Source organism: Sus scrofa, chromosome 1 (genome assembly GCF_054392235.1).
Source record: "Sus scrofa isolate SSC_HxYL_T2T_F1_AM1 chromosome 1, Sscrofa_HxYL_maternal_Yorkshire_Landrace_v2.0, whole genome shotgun sequence".
NCBI lineage: Eukaryota > Metazoa > Chordata > Mammalia > Artiodactyla > Suidae > Sus > Sus scrofa.
Genome location: NC_139383.1, coordinates 24,070,933 through 24,094,794, shown reverse-complemented (window position 1 = coordinate 24,094,794; position 23,862 = coordinate 24,070,933). Strand labels below are relative to the sequence as shown.

The following is a 23,862-nucleotide window of genomic DNA, read 5'->3' as shown; positions in this document are numbered from 1 at the left end:
CCAATCAAAATTAATTCAGAGAAGGATGTCCTAGTCTACTTTATCTAGTATTAATTTAATCCCATTGGAACTTAGACCCCTTATTGACTAAATAAATTGTCCCTTTACAGTAGTACTGTAGATTATAGGACAGATTATTTGGATAAAAATACAAATACTAACATTTCTTACAAAGTGTTTTATAAACATATATCATATACCATAATGTATGTAACCAACCCACGTTATATCAAACTTAATCAACAAATTAGAGATCTTATTATCATGTACCACCTGTGTTTACAAAGTAATTCATTTCCGCTCAAACTCTGTCATGATATAGGAGTCTGTGATTCTAAGATTATTGTCAAAAGTGAAGTTTGGTATTATAGTACATCCTATGTATTTTTAGACAAAAATTAGATTAATGTATTATCAAAAATGATAGAAATGCTCAAGTTCTGAGGCTACTTATGAATACTTATGTGAAATAAGGCATGGAGGAACTCAAATGGAGGAATGGAGGAATTATTCCAGAATTCAAAGCAAGGTAAAAGAACAGAAATGTAAAGTTAAAGGGATAGTAAATTCTTATTACTATTTTTCATATCAGATAATTCCTACAAGCAACACCTTTTAAAAGTAGCATTGGACGAGCATGGTCACAATTCATTTAATTCTCTACAAAATATGTCTTAATTCAGGCTCTTGGAGGGTTTTTGTTTCCAGTAAATGAATTTATGATTTAATCATTTGGAAAAGAAAAACAATATTCACAGTGTTTTCAGTTTAACCCCCCAGTTAAATAACAAAACCCATTAAAAATAAAATTTTAGTAGGATTTGTCAATAGCTAATTAAAACATGAAAGCACAATATTGATTCAATTTTTAAACATAATCAACTTTTAGATGATAAGAAAAATTTAGTCTTGGAATTTTAAAAAAGGGCTACTTATGTGGCCTACTTTAGTTTAGCTATTTTTTTCTTTCTTTTTTGTCCTAATTAAAAGGTATAAGAAAATTCATGGTTGGTTATTTATAAACTTTGTTGCTGACAAATGGCTGACCTTAAGGTGTAGATTAAGTTCTTTGCCAAATGGCTTCTTAAAAGCAAAATTATTCTTTAAAAATTCTTTGGAAAGTCTATCAGTGGCAAGAGAGGTGAGAGAAACATAGATCTGAGTAATAAATCAATTGGTTGCACTAAAGGTTTCAATCTCCAGATCAGTTTCATCGTTGATGCTTCTTCAGGACCACCACTTTGCTTTACACTTTGCTGCTCCCTGTCCAGCCTTTTAAGATTTAGAGCATTATCTCAAAATTTGTTTTTCATACTTCTTTAGTTATACGGACTTTGCTGACTTAAGGAAACTATAAGTAAACTTTATGGCATATGCAAATTTATAGGCACAAATAATATCAGAGATGAAAGACATTTTCACAGATTATATGAAATTTAATATATTTATATTAATTTTAAATTAGCAGATAATAAATTCAACCCATTGATATGAGTGAGATCTATTCCCTCTTGACTGCTCTAAAGAAACATTACTTCAAGTAAAAATCTTGATTTAAAGACATTTTTCAATTGCATATGGACATAGTCAATGTATTCTGCTCCCTCCTTAATACCCATGCTCTAGGACATAATGTACAGAGATAAACATATAATGATAGTTATAAAAAGGAAAGGGGTTGGAAATTCCCAAATTAATTTGATTAAGTAGTGAAATAAAACTTTATTACTCATGCTAATATCTGCTTCATCTTAGGTTGAGTGAGTTATTTCATTTGTCAATGGCAAAATTAAACAGATAATGTCTTGGCAAGATTAAACAGATAATCATAACCTCTACTCTTGATTTTTCATACTGCAAAAACAACAGTCCAAAGAAAATGAATCAATACAATAAACTTTGAAATAAACTTTGTTGTTATGAAGTTGTTGGGAGAGGTCATCAAGAAGATATGATCCCTGGTTTGACTCTCAAGGTGGACTCAGGTAACTGAAGGCTCCTCACCTTCATTCCTGTCTTTGGAATGTTTTTTTACTTACCTTCCCCACACCCAGGCTGCTCCATGGATACGGCCTTGAGACAATCATGTACTGTTGAGAGCATCTGGATGATGTACTTGACTGAGCCCAGTTAAGGCATCTATATAAACTTCAAGATTTTGACAGGCAGGTGTGGAAATCTACTCTCTTCCAGCCACCCAAAACAAACCTCCTAAATAAGTCCTTTTGATTATTAAACCTGTCATCTACCAACCTAGAGTGGGCTCCCTCTGTCTATGGTCTCTCCTTGTCCTCTAAGTATAGGGAACTGGTTTCAAAATACACCTGGAAATCTTCCCAGGAGGTTGAGACCCAAAAGTATTCACAGCATTCTGGGCATAAATACATTGCTGATAAATGTGTTATAAGAATTTTTATTTGCTTACCCAGTTCAAGAGCAACAATCTCTGTCCTTAGGAGTCAATCATACTATTAATAATTAAACAGACTTATATAAGCTATTAAAACTGCAGATACTGTAGTTGATCATGTCCTCCTTTTACAGAACAAGTTCACTTCATGACAAGCCAAAATATTGAAGCAAGCTAATTGTCTTTTTTTTTTTTGCTATGATGAATTTTGCATATATAATACCCAAATCACCTTATTTTTATACACATCACTGCTTTCAAGAGATCAAAGGATTTTTTAAAATATAATTTTAGCAATGCTTGCAACACCCACTCAATTTGGTAGTAACTAATCATATGCTACTTTTCAGGATAGAAAATTCCAGTTGTAGAGCTAAAATAGAGTATCTTTCAGTGTTCTCACTAAAAAACATAAGTTTAACTGCCTCATATTTCTTTTCATTAACTCTTTAGCACTCTGCATTACCTTACCTAAATGAGGCCTGGGTTATTTTTTAAGAAAAATAAAATAATATAAATGCAACACGCCTTATGGTTATCAAAATCAGTCACTCTAAGTACCTTTGTGAATCCAGTATGAAGATGAGTGCCAGCTGCTGCCGTCTCTAGCACCAAGTCTTGGGACACTGGCATCCTCTCTAGTTAAGTGATGCTGAAAGGAGATCAGCTGGTGAGGGAGCAGACCACTCTTTATCTCTGTTAAAAAAATAAACAAAGAAAGAAAATAAAAATTGAGTTTCTATTTTAAAATACTTTCCCTGTTCTTTTTTAAAATGATGACTCTCTCTGCTCCTACCACTGAAATTAAGTCTCAAAGCGTTTTGCTTTGGGGAGCAGTTGTACAAAAATCACCGGTAACACACAATGCTGTCATCAGCTCTATAAAAAACACTAGCAAAACACATTGTACAACTAACAAAAATGAGGAACATGTCACTTCTCAAATTTGAGGTCAAAGATTGACTCTTTCATGAATTGGATAATTTCAACTTGAAAAGTTAGATCAACATTCAAATTTGTTTCACATTGCTCATAAGTATTTAATAACATATAGCTTTGTCATTTGTGCAACTATGGTCATGTGTCTTAAGTGTCAGTTTTACAATCTGTAAAATGGGGACTCAAAATAGTTCTTCATCATGAAGAAGTTATAAGAATCAAATATAGCTATACAAGAAAATGTTAACCAAGTGGCTAGCACCTACTCAATGCTAGGTAATTTATAAGTTATTACTGGCAGTGTAATAACTTATATATTCTGGTATAGTCTATTTCACAATTTAGAAATTGAGCCATCTCAATCATCATTTACTATATAGAATTCTTAAATGAATTTTATCATAGTGAGATGTGTCTGAAAATACTGTGCAAATACATTTCAAAATCATAGAAGGAGCTACTGTTAAAGTAAGATTTAATTTCTATTTAATACAAGTTAAAAAATAAATGTCACTACCCATTTGCTGTGGTGGCCTACAAGGGCATGAGCGAGATAAAGAGAGAGAACGCAAGCAAGCCAAAAAGGTGTGCAGGAACCTGCTAACATGTTTGCTGCAGTAAGTTGGCCACTTGGAAGCTTGAGCCCCAACATTTAATTTTACAAAGGGTTTTTAGAATGTTCACAACAAATAGATTTCCTAAGCATTTTTACTTTCAGTACAATCCACTTAGCAAAAGCCTGGAAAGAAAAGAGAAGTAGTTTTTTATTAGTACTAAAAATAGCAACTAATAAAATATTAACAAGAACAAATCTATACTAAACACAAACAGGAATCTTTCAGTAACACAGTTCATGAAAAGGAAAATCAAGCGGAAAAAGAAAATTCAGGAAAATCAATGATTACTCCTGAGATCTTTTATATCAATATTTGTAATTTGATGGAAAGTTTCTTTTTCTAAACTAACTTCATGACATATTGCATTCATGTAGTTTAAAATAAAATGAGAGTCAAATATCTTATGAAGTAGTCATTGTCCTTACTTTTAAGATAATTAAATATTGAGATTTGAGTAGTATTAAAATTTCTATTTACTAAGGTAGATGATGTGTAAAGTAAAAGCTAGTCTCTCTTTTGTGCTTATTATGAACTAGGCCTTTTATCTGCATTATCTTCAATGTCTCATTAATCAGTTATTTTAACTATATTTTAGAGCTGAGGAATATGAACCTTAGAAAGACAATAAAGTTTGCCTCAGAATATAACACATAAAATAAATAAGATTAGAATGTAATATTTGCAACTCTAAAATATTGCTGTTTTACTTAAGAAATATAGGTTATCTTATTTGCTTTTGTTCATTGATCAACATAAAAACAGATTATGAATATTTACAAATCTCCACAAATCTTTAGGGTGATATTGAATTATTTTCCCATATTACTGTAAAAAAAACATGAAATTGGTTTTCTGACATTTTCTATAGAATATTTCTTCACTTCTTTATGATGATTTTCCTAGATCTTGTTCATATAATAATATACTCATCATAGATTACACAGTGCCCCCAAAGGAGAAAATGATGACCCTAAATTCAACAACCAGCCATGGTATCTATTTCCTGTATCACAACATGTTCTATCAATGTTTTATAACTTTTAAAACTTAATATGTCATGCATATTCTACATCAGCATGTATTCTAAACAAATAGCTTTTACATTTTAGTGGTAGTATTCTCTGTATGAACAAATCTGAAGGAGAACTCTCATAGGTATCATGGTAGGTTGCAGACCTATTCTAGTGGAAGTGAGGAAGAGTAGCATTCCTGACCTTGCTGCTGCTCACCATTCCCCCCAGGGACACCTGAGGATCCTCTGTGGTTTCCATGGAAATTTCTTTGAAAAATATTCTGCACCATTTTATTTAATAATAGATTATGATTCCAACCGATTGGATATTCCAAAAATTATTTCAACAAACAAAAATGGTTTCAGGCATTCTTAACCCACTGTGCAGTGCTGGGAATCAAACTGATATCTCAGGGCACCAGAGAGCCACCAACCCCATTACACCACAGTGGGAATTCCTGAAAAGCATTGTTATTGAAAAGATGAATTATAACTAACATTTATTAAGCAATTAGAATCAATTAATGATTAAATATCCCTATACAAAAGCATAATCTTATCTTCTCTGAAAATAAAGAGATTGTGGCATAGAAAGGTAGACTAAATTGTTTAACATCATACACTTAGTGCATCCTAGAGTCAGATTTAACAACTAACACTGTAAAAAATAGTAATACTTTTTTTTCTGTGGCCATGCCCACAGCATGTGGAAGTTCCTAGGCTAGGAACTGAAATGGAGTCACAGCAGTGTCAATGAGAAATTCCTAACTGCTAGACCACTATGGAACTCCTACATAGTAATACTTTTTGTTTTCTTGTGGCTAAAAATCTTTGTGGATGTAACTTATTATGTTTTTAAGACAAATGTCTAGAAATGAAAATCCCTTTCAACATATAAGAATACTGAATTCCCTTATCCACTCCACCTGGATAGTTATTTATTAACATGATGCAATTATTATTACAATTAAGTATTTGCCAATTTAATAGATGAAGAAACTTCATTATTGTTTTTAAAAATAATTATGCATAGTTAAATATATTAACATAAAATAAATAGTAAGTAAAAACATGTGGAGTGTAAAGAAGTTTATTGAGTTCCACAATGAGTTACATCATTTAATCTGTATAAAATATATGAGGAAACTGATGTTCAAAGAGATAAAGTAATTCAATTGGGTCATATATCTAGTAAATGTTAAATCCAGAACTCCAATTTATGATTGTTCTTCTTCTAATCCCAGGCACTGAATCATTATGCTTCCTGAATTTCTTGATGACTGATAACATTGAACATTTTCTTATGATTATTACCCAAATACATTTTGACTTATGATTTGCTAATGTGTCTCTTGACCATTTTTCATGTGATGTTTGAATTCTTATTTATTAGCAATATTCCTTATGCATGAAAATTAAGTTGCAGCATATGTTATGAATGTATTTTATTTTTTATTTGCATTTCAAAAGAATTATGGTATTTTTTGGCATATAACCACGTTAGATTTTCACATTGTCAAACCTAGCTCTATATTTTCTAATGCTGTACCTTCTTATTATGATAATAAAATTATATAAATATACTCCATAATTTCATTATAGTAGGTTTATGATTTAGATTTTTACATTAAATTATTTATCTGAAATTGATTTTGATATATAGCATGTAGCAAGATCTCTTTTTAAAAATAATTTCCCATCTGTTCTAATACATTCCACTGAGTACATCATCTTTTCTCTTTTATTCGTTTACAGCTTTGACTATTCTAGCATCAGTGATGTTTCATTTGCTGTATGTTGAAAATACATTGTCTCATCCACTAAGGAAAGTTGTCTAATTAATAATTTATTTCAAAATGTTTTTGTCCATTCTATTATTTGTCATCATTCCAGATTGTTTTAAATCTATTTATTAAATTACAAAAATTTCCATTCAGTTAGAGACAGAATCCAGATAATAATGTAAGAATCTGTAGATTTAGTATTCAACCAAAAAATAACTAGACATGTAAAAGAAGTAGACAAAAGTGGCCAATAAAAGGAGAAATAAATATTAGAACTGTGAGAGACAATAGGATTAGCAGACAAATACTTTGATAAAATTTTGAAAATGATGTACAAAGAGAAATTTCAAAACATGATTTCTAGATTTACTATAAAGTTTCAGTAATCAATACAGTAGCATTCACAAAGGATCAATGTGACAGAGTAGAGAATTCAGAAATATGCCCAAGTATAATAGTCAATTGATTTTTCAAAGCAGGTACTGAAATAAATCACTGGAGAAATGACAGTCTATTCAACACATGGTTATAGAAGAAATAGATTTCTGTATGGTGAAAAAAGACACTTGAATTTTACAGGGTAACATATCCTCAAATAAAATCTAAACATCCATATTTTAGTACCTTTGTTAAAATACCTACATATATTTTTCAACAACTTTATTAAAAATATTTTTAAATTTTTTCTACTTTTCCATTTATTATTGCTAGTCACAGAAAAGATTAATCACTTTCCCATAAATTTCTTTTAGGATATGCCATATATTGATATAATTGATATAATAATTTTATATGAAGAGAAACCACTGCAGAAGTAATCAAGGTGGTGCCCTTATAAAGAAAAAAGGAGAGGCAATAAAGAAATTCTTCCATATAAAGTCTTTTGATTTGCATAAGCAAAGAAAACAATAAACAGAATACCAAAGATAAGACATTGTTCTATGTAGATGCTTGGTATATGTGGTATATATGTATGGTCTGACTAACGTATTTTAACAAAGGTGTTGAAATGTATACAAAAAACACTTAGAACTCAATGCTAAGAGCAAACAGACCATTTATTTTCAAAATAGGAAAAATGATGAGCAGACAGCTTAAAAGTAAGAAAAATAAATGGCCAGTATCCATATATAATGGAAATACATAAAGTAAAAACAAAATGAGGCATACACATACCTATTAGACTAAATAAAGTTAAAAAGACTTAGCAAGAATATGAAGAAACTGAAACTCTCAAATGTTGCTGGCAAAATGTAAAATGGTGTGTCTATTTGAAAAACATTTGGGCTTCTTCTTATGATTAAAGCAGCACATATTATACCATTCAACAATTCCACTTGTAAGCATTTTCCCAAGAATTTTTTTTAATACAGGCCTACACAAAGACTTAGACTCACATGTTAAAAACAACGTTATTCAGAATAGCCCCAACCTAGAAACTACCCAAACAGCCATCAATGAATGAACAAATCATGGTATGTTTAACAAATAGCATTAAAAAGAAATAAATTATTGACACACACAACATAGGTGGATATTAAACTACATAGTGAGTGAAAGACGCCAGACATGATAATTGTATAATTCCATTTACATGAAATTAAAGAAAGGAGAAAACTAACATATACTGATAGAAAATTTTACTGGCAATTTTTGGACCAAGTGTGGGGTAGTATTAAGTGTAAAGAGGTGTGGAGGGAATATTTTGTTTGATGCCAATATTATTTATGTAAATGATGGAGATTACATCAGGTTCTATTATTTGTCAGTATCCATTGACCTACAGTTAAGATTTTTGGTAACAGAATTATACTTCAATAAGTGGCTTAAAATAAATAAATGAGGAAAATCTCTCTCCTTCTTTTCCTATGCTAAGAAAAATCAAATGTATATAACAAGGAAAGATTTGTTTCTTGAAAGCCTGGAAGAATCATTGCAAAAAACAAGGACTTAGGCAAACGTGTTGTGATAGTTGCTTTTTGTATTGCTCAATTTTCTTTAACAGATACATTCCCTCTTTTACAAATATTTTGTAAATTTATAATTTTAGACAACCACCTATTTCTTTATGGCTTCCTTTTTATTTTATAAATTAACAAATGTCTTCTTTACAATATCTTTTTCTCACTTATGAATGTTTGTTCTTCTCATTCCTAACATTTCATAAGCGGATGTTTTTAAAAATTTTTTTGGAATGGACTGCCAGAGAAGGAGTTCAGGGTACAATTAAGAGCATATGTTTCTGATTCAAAGAACTCGAAGCTTGATGCCAAGCTCTCTTATTTGCAAATATCAATCTTGTTAATGCTTGTCTCTTACTAATAATGAAAGCAAACAGGACATCTTTTGCTGATTTGAATGTGTAATTTCAAAATCATACCACCTCCATTGTTCTTTATTTTTTCCCACTTTGTTTTTGCTTTCTCAATATGCCAGACACATAGTAGATGTCCCTTACATGATCGCTTTACTGTACTCTTCAGTTGCTTTTTTACACTTTCTAGCTGGTTTCTCTAACCCTAAAAGCACAAAAACTCCCCAACACTTTTCTTTGATCTCTACAACCTATCAAAGGTTCCATTTGTCCATAAGGACAGAAATAGGCCTGTGATCTCTACATGTCTCTATATCACCACATTACTAATTTTATGATATAACTGAATAATCTTCATAAATAGACTAGCATAAAATCCTCCTCAAATTGATTATAAGTTGAGGAAGATGCTAGATATCACTGAAAGGTTATATTCTTTTCTTATTTAGAGGAACAACTTTGGTTTGTTACGCCCATTACATTTGGCAATAATAGTCCCCAAAACAAAGTGCTACCTAAATTTTTAAAATTTTTTAAATTTAGTCCACAACATTTCCTCTGATTCTATTTCAATATAATAAAGCATTTTTCTTCTGCATTTTAAGAAAAATCACATATTTTAGATTTAAAAAAATAGAGCTTTAGAGAAGAGGTGTGAACATCCATAATCTCTGGTTTGACTGTGATAAGAGCTTGATTTTTTTTTTTAACAAATAAATAACACAGTAAATTTGGTTGCAACATGGTAGTCAATTCCACCCTATGAAACTACCTCTTTCAAGGGGCTGGCAGCAGGCAGCTAATGTCCATTGGAAAAGTTTATAAGCAAAGCTTGGCAGACAGAAAGCAGCTGGTTTGAGGGTCCATTTTGATATTTTTGATATGAGATATATTTGATATGAGATATTGACATCATATATATGTTTGATTGTGTGTGTGTGTGTACACACACATATATATAATCTCAACCTAATTACCTCCCAAAGGTCTCCCTTGAACATCAGAGAGAATACCGAAATACCTCAGTAAATAAATTTATCTACAACTAAAGCAACACCTTAAGATTTTGACCTTGCATTCTTTAACAGTTAAAAAAATGTCTTAGGAGTTCCCATCATTGCTCAGCGGAATTAAATCTGACTACTATCCATGAGGATGAAGGTTCGATCCCTGGCCTCGCCGAGTGGATTAAGGATCTGGCATTGCCGTGATCTGTGGTGTTAGTCACAGATGCAGCTTGGATCTCACATTGCTGTGTCTATGGCTGCTGGCTATAGCTCGGATTTGACCCCTAGCCTGGGAACCTCCTTATACTGCAGGAGCGGCCCTAAAAAGACAAAAAAAAAAAAAAAAATTGTCTTGGAAAAATTGCTTTTAAAAGTAATGAATAGCTACATTACAGTATCAAGGAACCTCTTCTACATGAACTAAAAATACATTAATGATAGATTTATTTAGGTCATATTAACCTTGTTTCTAATATTAATAATAGTTAAATATTTGCAAGTGTTTCACAGGGACTTACCTTAACCTGGTTGTGGTTTAAAACATTACATTTTTCTATATCTATGAAATGGTTTAATAATGCTGCTTAGGTGCAAAAAAAATCAGTTACATGATTCCATGATAATACCCCAAGTTTCTCTTGTCTCAATTATAATGTCAACCTTGCATATGTGAAGATGAATTTTTGCCATCATTCATTTAATGTTAAGATTCATGAATGCTGATTATGGCATGTATCTGAAAGGTATTGCATGGGCTTCAAATAAGTCACTCTTGTAAGATCCATAGGGTTTGCAGAGGTGAACTAATCACACAATAGTCTGTCTATATATTATATATTTTGTAAGTAAAAATCACTTGTAAGGGCTTGTTTCAGTTTATGGATCTTCACAAATGCAATTTAAAGGCTTTCTTTTCAAATTTATAGTGGTTATTCTAACATAACAGTAGAAATATCTTTAGTTAGTATACAAAAGAACATCTTGAATAAATTGCTTGATATTTAAGAGAATAAATAACATTTTTAAGTTTCACTAATTTGGGCTAATTTAGGATGCACTGTTACCCAAGCAAAATCCACATTGTAAATGAAACTAAGAATTAAGCAGTTTTATTATATATTCAATGATTATGCATAATTGGCAAAAATTTCAAGGAAGACATTATTCTTTTTCATATGTAGCTTTTGTTATATTAACCTTCTGATTTATCATTTCTGTTTCTCTTCATTTGTTCTGTGGATTCAATTTACTACATGGAATCATTTTCTTAATACTGTACTCGTTCACAACCACCATTTTTGTGCTATAATTGGCAAATATTTTCCATTTCTACATGGTATAGGCTCAACAAAACACGTTATTTTTTCAATTGCCTTTTACGTCAATTAAGAAAGGAGGAAAATTTGCACTTATACTGTCTTTTATAATTATGTAATTACCATCACTGGTGCTATCTGTTTTTCCATGTGTATATTAATACCATCTGGGGTCACTCACTTTCAACCTGAAGAATTTTCTTTAGTATTTCTTTAAAGGTGAGCTAGCTAGTAATAAATCTTGATTTTTTGTTGTTATTGTTCTTTGAACACTGTGCATATGTTAACATCTGCTTTCTAGCCTTCATTTTTTTCTGATAAGGAGTCTAATTTTATTGGGGTTCCCTTGTAAGTGATGAGTCATTTTTCTCCACTTCCTTTAAGCTTTTCTCCTTGTCTTTTGCTTTCGGTATTTTAATTATGATGTAACTGTTTGTGGATATCTTTGACTTCCTTTACCTTTCTTAGAGTTATTTGGCTTCCTGGATGTGTAGAGTATTGTTCTACAATAACGTTTAGAAGTTTTCAGCCAACACATCTTTTTTTTTTTTTTTTCCTATTTCTTACTCTCTCCTCTGCTACTGATATTCTATTACGCATCTGTCAGAATGCTTAGTGATGTCAACATCGTTCTGAAGTTTTGTTCTTATTTCTTTTTTTCTATTTTTTTCTTTAGCTTGCATGATTTCTATTGATCTACTTTCAAGTTCACTAATTCAAGCCCGCGAAGCTACTGATTAACTCTTCTAGGGCATTTTTCATCCCAGTTGTTATACTTTTAAATTGTAGAATTTCCATTTGTTTCCTTTTTAATAAATTATTTCTGTCTTCCTATCGGAAGCATACTTTTATTCTATAATCACAGTTCTCTATATTTCCTCAAATATGTATATTTTAATGTCTACTCTGAAGTCTTTTTTTCTTTTAAATGCTATATTTGGATACTCACAATTTCTGCTTCATATTTGTTTTTTTCTGGTGAATCACTTTCTATTTCTCTGTATGTTTCAGAAATTTTGTTGGAAACTGGACATTTTAGATAATATATTGTAGCAATTCTGGGTATTGATGCTCTGGGTATTGATGCCCTTGACTCCAGGCTTATTATATTTATTTGTGTTTTTATTGATTTAGGGAATTGATGGATTATTTTAGTGAAGTTTATTTCATTACTTCATTATTAAGCCTTTGCAATTTAGGGGCACCCTGAGTCAATTTGGGGATAACAATTGTTTTTGCAGGGCTTTCTCTGAATACCTTTTTCTTTGAACAAGGTTGAGATTCATTAATTGTTGTTGAGATCCACTAAATGAGCTCCTCCACTGTTGAGACCTAATAATTGTTATCTAATTGCTTTATCATTTTTGACAATGATGGGTCACAGATTACATACCAATCCAATCAAATTCAGATTCCTTTGAAGGAATGGGTACAGAGGAGAGTATTTGATATTTATTCTGACTGTAGGAAGTCTCCTGTGAGCTGTCTCTTTTCCAGGCTTTCTCTACCAAATCAGGCAGCCAAATTTAGCCTATATCTTTACTGAGTTTATGCGTCTCCTCCCAATTTCTTTTGGCCACATTGTCTGTGTTTTTTGAGAACATTTAGGCTTCAATTTCTTCACACCCTATTGCAAAAAAGTCTGGTGTTTTTGGAAGAGACCAAAAGCTGTCTGTTCTATGATTTTCTTCTTCCTCTACCCCTACTCTTCTGCACAGTCTTTAAGCCACATCTCTTGATCTGGAGGTAGGGACAATAGTGCATTTTTTTCTCTGAGTGACATTCCTGTTCTAGGAACCAAGTGTTAGGTGGAGAAAGGGCAGTAATATCTGATCTTCTCAGCTTGTCTTTCCAAAATGGAAGCATTGCTTTATGAACCAGCAAAAGTGTGGTTGGGGACCCAGCATTCTCAGGAGCCCTAAATTCAAGATGGAACCTCTTCCCTGAAGTGGAGCCTAGGCAAAAAATTGGAGGCCCCCCCCACCCCTCGCCACTGCCTAGAAATTAGACTGTTATTTGCAGGGCAGCATGAGAAAGAATGACATCCTCACCCTTTAGGGAAGGTAGACCTCTAACAGGGAGGTGAGGGCAGAAGCAGTCTTGAGTTCTTGGCTACTACTAATCTCTGATGGAGTTTCCCCCTGGCTGAGCTGAGACAGTGGGGGGGAAGGACCAGTCCTTGTTCAAATACTATAGCCCCTCACTGCTACTGAATTTTAGTAGATTTTAAAAAATAGATATTCCTTTACTGGCCATAGTCTTTAGTACCATTTCCAGAGACTTTAAATGGTTGTGTTTTGTTTTATTTTGTTTTCACTTAGTCCACCGGGAAGTGGATCCAAGGAGCTCATCATGCAATTATGCTGTTCCTTAATTCATAAATTTTCTTTATTTTTTTATTATCTTTACTTTTTGGGATACTCTATGGGATAATAACCTCAAATGTCTCTTTAACTAGGCCCTTTCAAAAAACTATAGTGTAAGAGTTGATTATCATCACTTGTGCAGACTACATCATTAATTCCATCTTCTTTTTTTATTTGAAGTAACGCATTAAATGATTATTTTAATCAAGAAAATTAAATAGCTTTATAAGCACCAATAACATCATCACTAAGAAATACATGGTTAAAATGCAGTTCTGTTCTTGTTTCAGAAGTTCATAGAGGCAAATAAGCCTCTAATAAATGTTTAACGGTCTTCATTAAGTACTCTTACAACATTAAAATCATTTAAAATTGCTACAATAATTAGACTTCTAAACAGCAGAGTGAGCACAATAGAATTGATCACTTATGTGGATTAAATAATATGGCCCCCAACATTTTGATGACTCTCACTAAAAACAGAAGCCACGATCATATACCCTTTTTTGTGTGTAGAATAATGACTTCAAGAAAATTTCAATTCTTGGATGCTCTTATTCTTTCAGACAATATTATACCAAACATTAGATGAAATATTTCAGCCCAAATACACATAAAGAATCAATACTACTAGAAAAAAAGTATTTTTCTGTAGCTAACATAGCATGAAAAGCACAGAAATAAAATAACAATCTAAACTGGCATTGTTAGTGTTGCACTCACTTGGATGATTGTGGGCTTTAGAGAAATGGACATATTTTGACCACTTCAATCATAGAAGATATGGTCAATTGACTTGCAGAGGGGCTAGAAATGGAGTTGCAGATTCCCTGTTCTATTTTTACCAAACTATGAGAGGACAAAGCCATTTATGACTTATCTTTAGAGTTTTGAGGTTATTTTATGGGCATTTGAGTTGCAAATTTTCTATTATAATGGAACTTAACTGAGGCTATTATAGTAAAAAAAGGTTTTGAATTTTATATAGAAAAGAGATAAAGTTGCAATCAAAACAACTTTCCCTGGTATTGGCCATCTATTTCCTGAAGCAAAATGAATTTAAAAAAAAAAATGTCTCTCTGCTTAAAGTGAACTAATACCAATTAGTCCTGTAGTAATAATGTAAGTTCATATTAGCTTCAGGGCTGAGGTAATTTAGAAGAAAACATCAGAAGTCCAATGGATGCTGATAATATTCCTTCACTAATGACTTAGATGTGCACCATTGACTCTCAAGGAAATGGTGCAGAGCAATTTTCTGAACCTACAATATATCATACAGAGAATACTCTTTAATATATCACCTAATCTTATTTGCTATTGAGGTGTATCTGAGTCTTTGCACTTTTTGTATATTGAAATTTTATTCATCTGAAAAAAACTCAGCATCCTTTCTGAGAGATGTTTGACTCTCCTTTGGATACATAGTGTTATTTATAGCATCTTACTTATGACCTTTAAAAATTGGAATAATTGTCTTTAGAAATTATTTTCTCTAGAAGCTAAAAGAACTAGCTTTTACCCCCTATCATGTACAAATTAACCATCTCTTTGAAAACCAGGTAATGATTTTTTAAATGTGCAATTTAAAATTTCAAACCATATTACCATTTTCCTCCCAGAAGCTTCACTGTCAGTGACTTAGTAAAACCATCATTAATCACAAGATAAGCTACAGTCATGTGGTGATTGTAATTTGGTCCCACGGAACCAAAGACAAATGATATGGAATACCATTAGCAATGATAGCTTTAATGTAGACATTCATCATAGACTCAGGTTCACTTGATGTGACTTTGGGATAAAAACAGGGGGAAATTGCCTTGCCGTCGAAAAGTCTATTGCTATTAAATCATAATTTTGACAAAATTGTATAAAATAAGAGTGGTATATTTTGTGCTTCCCGTTTTACACTCATAAAAGACAAAATTGCAGGGGGCTTTGGAGAACCCAGATGTAGTGCAATTAGATAGTGAATACTGATTAGTTGTTATCTATCTAATTGCTAATAATAGAATCTATCTGAGGTTTTGGCAAGATGTCTATTTATAGGAATCACAAGGCTGCTCCAGTTCATCAGAACAGGTAGACTGCTAACAGAGACTAAGGAGACACACACACACTCTTTCATCACTGACATATTCCATTGGTCGTAAAATTCCTGAATATGTACTGCATTGTAATCTCCTAAAACAACAGAATACCATTTTTTACTAAGAGATCTTTGTTATCTAACTTAACTCAAGTACTAGTTAGTGGTCACATTTAAGAAGTTATTATCATTTGCAAGGATCCACACAATTATTATTAAATGCTTTTCCAGTAGGAAATCCTTGAAGTGAACTAAATGCAGAATAAAAAGTGTGATTGCAATTCACAACTGGGAATAAATATTGACTATGGCCTGTAGATTTCTCCTAAAGTACACATGAATTGAGCTTTTAATTCTTCATGGGGGAAAAGAAAATCAAATCTGCACTTTAGGAATAAATTCAGGCAATACTATTGTGTATTTCATTTCATTTCTTTTGATTGCTTCTGCCACCCAGACCCACCTATGCAGCCTGTTTAACTACACTTGTCTGTGTGCCTATAAATTTAGTTATTTTCTTCCCTGCATTCTTTAGTTGGATGATTCAATCACACTCTATGCTCCCAGTGATTATAGGTAATTTTGTGCTCAGATGGAGTAGATCTACTGTTAATCCATAAAGTCTGTGCAGAGTTAAGATATGGTCCAGCAAATCTTTTGATCATAGAGAGTTGAATTCAGTGGGAGGAATTAGAATGACGCTCTTTCCTCCCTTGAATATTTAAAAATATGCCTCAGGTCCCACTGTGGCTCTGTGGTTATAAAGACAACTAGTATCCATAAGGATGGAGGTTCAATCCCTAGCCTTGCTCAGTGGGTTGAGAGTCCAGCTTTGTCGTGATCTGAGGTGTAGGTCACAGACACAGCTTGGATCCCACATTGCTGTGGCTGTGACAAAGAATGGCAGCTGAAGCTCTGATTCAACCCCTAGCCTAGGAATTTCCATATGCAGCGAGTGTGGCCTTAAAAAGCCAAAAAAATATTTTTTGTGGTTGAGAAACTGTCTCAACATTTTAATTGTGTTGATGTTATATAGGTAGAAATGTGTGTGTGTGTGTGTATGTATATATATATATATATATAGTACACAATATACTAATATATCATTTATCTTTATGTTTCTATGGATCTATGGATTGGCATTTAATTTTATCTACATTTTTCCTGCTGATTTCTTGGTTGGAGGGAACATTCTTTAGTCATCAGGAATTCTGAAGGATAAATGCTATATTTGCTGAATATATGTCTTGCAATTGGCCCCATGATCAAGTTCTCAGCATGATGCAAAGGTAATTTCAAACATCTAGACTACACAAAAATATGAACCTTTTATGAATTGTTGAAAAATCCCTATGGCAAAAGAAATCTGATGTTTAAGGTGTATGCCTAATTTAGAATTCCCTTAAAGAATCTGGCTTCTGCAGTAACATAAAAGATCAGCTCCTACAAGCCAGAAGTTTCTCTTGGTAAGTATAACAGTCTGGAGTCTGCAGACCAATTACAGACATGTTAGATTTTGTGAACGTGGACAAAATATTTAATATATACAGCAGACATCCGTGGGTACTACATAATTTTGCTAGGGCTGCTGTAACAAAGTACGACATACTGGGTGGCTTAAATGAGAGAACTCTATTACCTACAGTTCTGTAAACTCATAGTCCAAGATCAAGTCATCAGCAGAGTTGGTTTCTTCTGAGGACTCTCTCCTTGGCTTGCAGACGGTCACATCCTGCTGTGTCCTCATATGGGCTTTCCTCTGTGTGCAAGCATTCTCATATTTTTCTTTGTGTAGGAACACCAATAGTGTCTCTCTATGTGTCCAAATCTCTTCTTCTTAAAAGGATAGTCAAATTGGACTAGGGACCACACTAATAACCTCACTTTTATCCCATCACCTTTTGAAAGGCCCTATCTCCAAAGACAATCACATTTTGAGGTACTGGGTTCCTCACATTTAGGGATTCTACATATAAATATGCAAGTGAGTGGGTATCAATTCAGCCTATAACAGGCACCTTGATGTAGCACTGGGGATATAGCACTGAATGCAACAGACAAGATCACTGCTGTCCTGGAGCTTATATCATTCTGCTTAATGTCTCTAAATTCTCAATTTCTTATACAACAACCTTACAAATTGTTGCTGGGATTTTGTTAGATAATGGTAGAGAGCATTTAAGTAGTTAATAGCCCATAGCAAGCCTCAACACATCTTCATGAAAATTGTGCTAATAAAACCTGTTGATAATCATTGGCAGGCTACATTTAGAAAATCTTCACATACCCTCTCTGGCAAATCCAAATGAGTTGGTTGCCTTCAGGCAATGACAAGATTGCTGCCCAAGTGCCTTATACATAGGGCGTATGTATTATTTCACAAGTCTTGCTAAATTACTTGCCTTCACTAGTACTACAGTTATTGGAGTCACTGAGTTCTTGTGAATGATATGATGATATTTCATCAATTAGATACTTAAATTCCTCTTTGTTTCTTCTTGAAGGGAGTTGTTTAGGTCTAGTTCATTATGTTCGGGTTCCAGGTAGAATGGTACTGACCCCTTCTGGCTAACTCTATTACAAATTTCTAGGGGATGTATTTTCAATTTGCGATATCTCAGTTTAAACAATTCCCTCAACGTTGACATCTTCGGTGACAAACAAGAGGTTTCCCTTTTACTCCTTTACATATGCATTTATGCAACAAAAATATATTTTTTTCCTACAATGAACAAGCCAATATTCTTGGCTTTGGAGAGACAGAAACAAACAAAACAGACAAAATCTCTAACAACGTAGCTTACATTTAAGTGTTAATTTGTAGGAGTTTTTCTGTGGAAGATACACTGTTTACATCCACTGCTCCATTTTTAAGCAATATCGACCACTGTTATAATTTAGATGAAGGTATGTTGGTCTCAACTGCAAAGCGTAATATAACAGCATATTTATACTTTTTGCATAAATTTTTTATCCTTGAATCATAATCTAAAAATTAAGCACTATTGCAAATATGGGTTGTTGTTTTTTTTCTAGAATCATCTTGCTTTAGACATTTAAACATGGTAAAATTTCTAAAATTTACTTAAGAGTAATCTAAGGATAATTAGCAAGTCACTTTATGCTAAATGGTAACAAGTACATCTTTTAAATATTATTTATTTTCTTCCTCTGTTTAAGGTCATCCATGCAATTATCTTAGTCCAGTCAATTGTCATTTCCTATATAGGTTACTGCAAGTTCTCAGTATTGATATGTTATAATAGATTCTAGACACTACACAAAACATGTTTTTCTGTTTCAAACTTGTCAGCTGACTTTCACTTCTCACTACTCCCCACATCATGCTACAGTTTTCAAAAAAGATAAATAAGAGGCACTTTCAGTTCCTCAAACATGACAATCAGCACTCTGATACTCATATTTCAAATAGAAAATTCCACTGGAATCCATTTTTTTTTTGGTTTTTTCTTTCAAATTTTGATGGAGGGAGGTTGTTTCCGGCCCTTTCTCTAGACTCACTAAACTAATGAAGGTTGGAATCTTGTCTTATCCATCTTTGTATGTACAGTTTCTAGCACAGTTCCTATGTCCCCTTTCTTTAATTTAAATGAATTTTTGAGTCATAATTCACATATCAGTTAATTCATCCTATTAATATATATAATAATTTTAATAAATGCATTATTGTTTAAATGTGAAGCCATCACAATAAATCCCTTTTAGAACATTTTATCACCACCAAACAAAATACTGTCTGTGAACATTTATGCTGATTATCCTTCCTCTTCCCTGTCCCTATCTGGAAGAATACTAATGTACTTGCTATCTATACAGATTTTTTTTTTTACTTTTATAAATTGAATCATAGAATACATTCTCTCTTGGACTTTTTCACTGAAAACATTTGTATTCTCTCACTAAATCTTCCTGAAGCACATTTATGGAATATCAAATATCCATAGTTTGTTCCTTTTTTATGAATATTATTCTATTATATACATTAAAATCATTAAAATATATGATGAAAAATATGTAAATAACTTTTGTCAGTCTCTGCTTAACTGTGTTGTCTTAATTTCTCAATTATTAATTTTATAAGATTATAAAGATGTTTATAAAAATATTTTTATAAGATTTGACAGTCTTTTTCTTTCAAAACTTGAATATATATTCTCAATGCCTCCTAGCCACCATGGTTTCAGATAAGCTACTAATTTTATAAAGGATGCTTGTACATAATGACTCATTTTTCTCTTAATGCTTTCAAGATTTTCTCTTAATCTTTGAATTTCATTAGGCTAAGAAGTATCTAGGTGGTGGTTCTCTTTGAGGTTATTCTACTTGGAGTTCTTGATCTCATATGTTTAGATTAAATACTAACATTAAACTTGGGAACAATTTACTCATTATTTCTTCAAATATTGTTTCTTCTGATTTACCACTACTCTCTTCTTGGTTCTTCCTGTATTCATATGTTGGCATGCTTGATGTTGCCCTCACATCTATTAAGCTCTATTTATCATTCTTTCTTCTTTGTTCTTTCTGTTCCTCAGTCTAGGTAATCTCCATTGGCCTATGTTCAAGTTCACTAGTTATGTTTTCTACCAGCTCAAATCTGTTGTTAAGTATGTCTAGTAAACTTTTAATTTAGTTATTGTACTGTTCACCTCTAGAATTTCTATTTTATCCTTTATTTTTACTATAATAAAAATTATTATAATTGCTATTATTGTTTTTCTATATCTATTTTTTGAAATGCTCCATTGGCTATTTCTTTTAATTCTGTAAACATAGTTTCATTTAGTTGAGTATCTTGAGAAAAACAAGACCAAGCTAAATGCTGTCTATATAAAATCCACTTTAAATAGAAAGGTACACATAGGTGAAAATTAAAGGGAGGTGTAAAGATAATATCAATCAAAAGAAAGGTGCAGTAATTATATTAATTTCATAAAAAAACAGATTTAAGAATAAAAAAAATTTCATGGATGAAGAGGGACATTCCATGATGATAAATCTACTTCTTAAAATACATAACAATCCTTAATGTATACAGGCCTGACGACAGAACATCAAAATACATGAGGTTAAAATCTGGCAGAACTGCACTACAAGGAGAAATAAACTAATCTCCAATAATAATTGAAGAGTTCAACAACTCTCTATCATTAACTGATAGATCAAGCAGACAGGAAGTCAATGAAAATCTAACAGAACTGAACTGAACAAATCAATTAGCTTTATCTAATTGACAATTAGGAATACTCCATCCAAAAACAGTAGAATATACATTCTTCTCCACCTCACTTGGAACATTCATCAATGTAGACAATATTCTGGGCCATAAGACACATCTTAACAAATTTAAAAAAAAATTGAAATCCCACAAAGTTTATTTTCAGATCACAATGGAATTAGAGATCAATAACATAAAGATAGCTGATTCTTTAATATTTGTAAATAAAAATATACTTATAAGCAGCATATAGTCTACAAAGAAACATCAAGATAAATAAAAATACATCAATCTAAATACAAATGAAAATACGTGACCATAAAAGTTTTGTCATGGAGCAAAAGCAATGCTTAGATGGAAATTCATAATATTAAATGCATATATTAGAAAAGAAGAAATATCTATAATTAATAACCTTTGCTTCCACCTTAGGAAAGTAGAGAAAGAACAGATTGTAAGCAGAAGAAAGGAAATAATACAAAATAGAACTGAAATCAACAAATTGGAAACAAGATAACAATACATAAAACCAAAAGCTGGTTATTTGGAAAGATCAATAAAATTGGGAGACATCTAGACAAGTTAACCAGGAAGAGAGAAGACACAAATTTACCAACATCAGAAATGAAAAGAGGGATGACCAGACTGATCTCATACTTCTGGGCTTTAGTATACGATTTATTACACAACCAAAAAAGATTTATTTGAACTATGCAAGTCTGGCTCAAAATTTTAAAAAATCATCAAATGTAATAAACTATATCCTGCATGCTAAAGAAATAGCATAAGATCAGTTTGACTCACAAAAAGCATTTGACAAAATCTAATACCCATTCAGGATAAAAATTGTCAGCAAACTAGTAACAGACTTAGTAATGAAAACATCTGCAAAAAACTGACACTATAATGGTGACAGACTAGATACTTTTTTCTGCTTGAGATCAGGAACAAAGCAAGGATACCCTCTCTTAGCACTCCAAATTAATATCATACTAGAAGTCCTAGCTTTTGTAATCAGAAAAAGAAACAAAGCGTACACTAGTTAGAAAGGAAAAATAAAATTATCTTTTTACAGAGATGACATGATTATTTATGTAGACAACACTAAGGAATTTACATAAAACTTCCTAAAACTGATAAGTAAGTCTTGCAAGTTTCAGTTAGCAAGGTGAATATTTCAAGGTCAACAGCCTTCCTGGTACTGACAAATTAATTCTAAAAGTTCCAAAGATTTGGATCTCCACATATTGGGGGTGGAAGGGGACTTTATTCTGTCTATGACACAACGTAGTTAAAAATGACCAAAAGTTCTGATAGACATGAAGAGATTCTAAATATCATTTGTTATTAGGGAAGTGCAAATAACAACAAAAGATGATACTACACACCTGTTAGAATAGCTGAAATTGGAAAAAAGAAAAACAATCACTGGCAATTACTAGTAAGGATACATAACGGCAGGAATTCTTATTCATTGCTGGTGGGATGCAAAATGGCACGGCTATTTTGAAAAGACTTAGGTAGTTTCTTACAAAGCTAAACACAGTCTTACCGTAGCAATTACTCTCCAAGACTTTCACCCAAATGATTTGAAAATGTATATGCACACAAAAACCTATATGTGGGTGTTTAGAGTAGCTATATTCACAATTGCCAAACCTGCAAGCACACTTCAGTAGCTGATTTAAACAAACTGTGGCATGACATGCTATGGAACACCTTTCAGTGATAAAAAGAAATGAATTATCAAGACATGCAAAGACACGAATGAATGTCCAATGCATCTTTTTAAATGAAAGAAGACAGTCTGAAAAAGGTACAGAGTATAGGATTCCATTCATATGCAGTTCTGGAAAAGGCAAAACTATGGAAAAGATAAACAATTTAGTGGTTTCTTTTAAATTTTTGTCAAGGCTCTTGTTTGCCCCAACTGCACTCACAGTCTTAGATTAGAGAAAAATATTACTGTCATCAATAATTCTTGTGAATAGAAGTTTTTTACTGTTGCTGTTTTTGTTTTTGTTTTTCAGAGCGAAGCCCCAAGTTAAATCAAGTAGCTATAAAGCTCTGGAAATGGGGAATTTCCTAAAGCTTTTTGTGTTGTCAAACTATAGACTGTACTCTGGGTTAGGGTTTTCAACAGAGCTCCTTGAAGGAGATTAGTCTTCTGGGTTGGCTATTATTCTGTTAGCTTCCATGCCTACCATGTCACTGATTTGGAGGTTGAGAATGGATGGAAATAGCTCCAAGTTAAAGTGCTGTTGTCCATGCTGTTCTTACTGAGATGCAGCAGAATTTTTGGGTAGATGATCTTCATTTATTCATTTATTCTATGAATTGGGTTAATTTCCAGTGTCTAGAAATTGTTGACTTTATTATTTTGCCAGTATTTTCATTGTATTTTTGGGAAAGCAGGTTCACTGAGGTTCTCAACCAACCCCTTGCTGCACCCCCATCCCACCCCCACATACTGGAAGGCAATGTCACAGGCATAGATTTTGATGTTCAATGCATGAATATTCCAGCTGGAGTAGAATGACAACCACAGCTGGGGAGTAGTAGTTCAGTAAACTGAAATTATGTTCTGGAAAGGGGAGGGCAGTTAAGTGCCAGTATTAAAAATTTAGATTTTTCTCCTACAAATAAGAGGATATCCTTCAATATTTTGATTAGAGTAATAACTTGGAAAAATAAGATTTTTAAAATGTATTTTTGCAACTATAGAGGAATTACTGAAGAATGCTTTGATGAAGAAAGGCAGGTTAG

At 32.4% G+C, this 23,862-nt stretch overlaps 1 long non-coding RNA gene across 4 annotated transcripts in view; it reads right to left on the bottom strand.

Annotated features, from left to right (window-relative positions):
• Positions 1–23,862, bottom strand: part of LOC106508831 (uncharacterized) — a 1,163,285-nt gene that overhangs the window by 291,427 nt on the left and 847,996 nt on the right. For 2 of the 4 annotated variants that reach the window (XR_014839519.1, XR_014839522.1), the window contains one exon: positions 959–3,106. This is a non-coding gene — a long non-coding RNA (uncharacterized LOC106508831). Of the gene's footprint in view, positions 1–958; positions 3,107–23,862 lie in introns of those variants that run through there. The other 2 variants (XR_014839520.1, XR_014839532.1) reach the window with 2 other exon arrangements.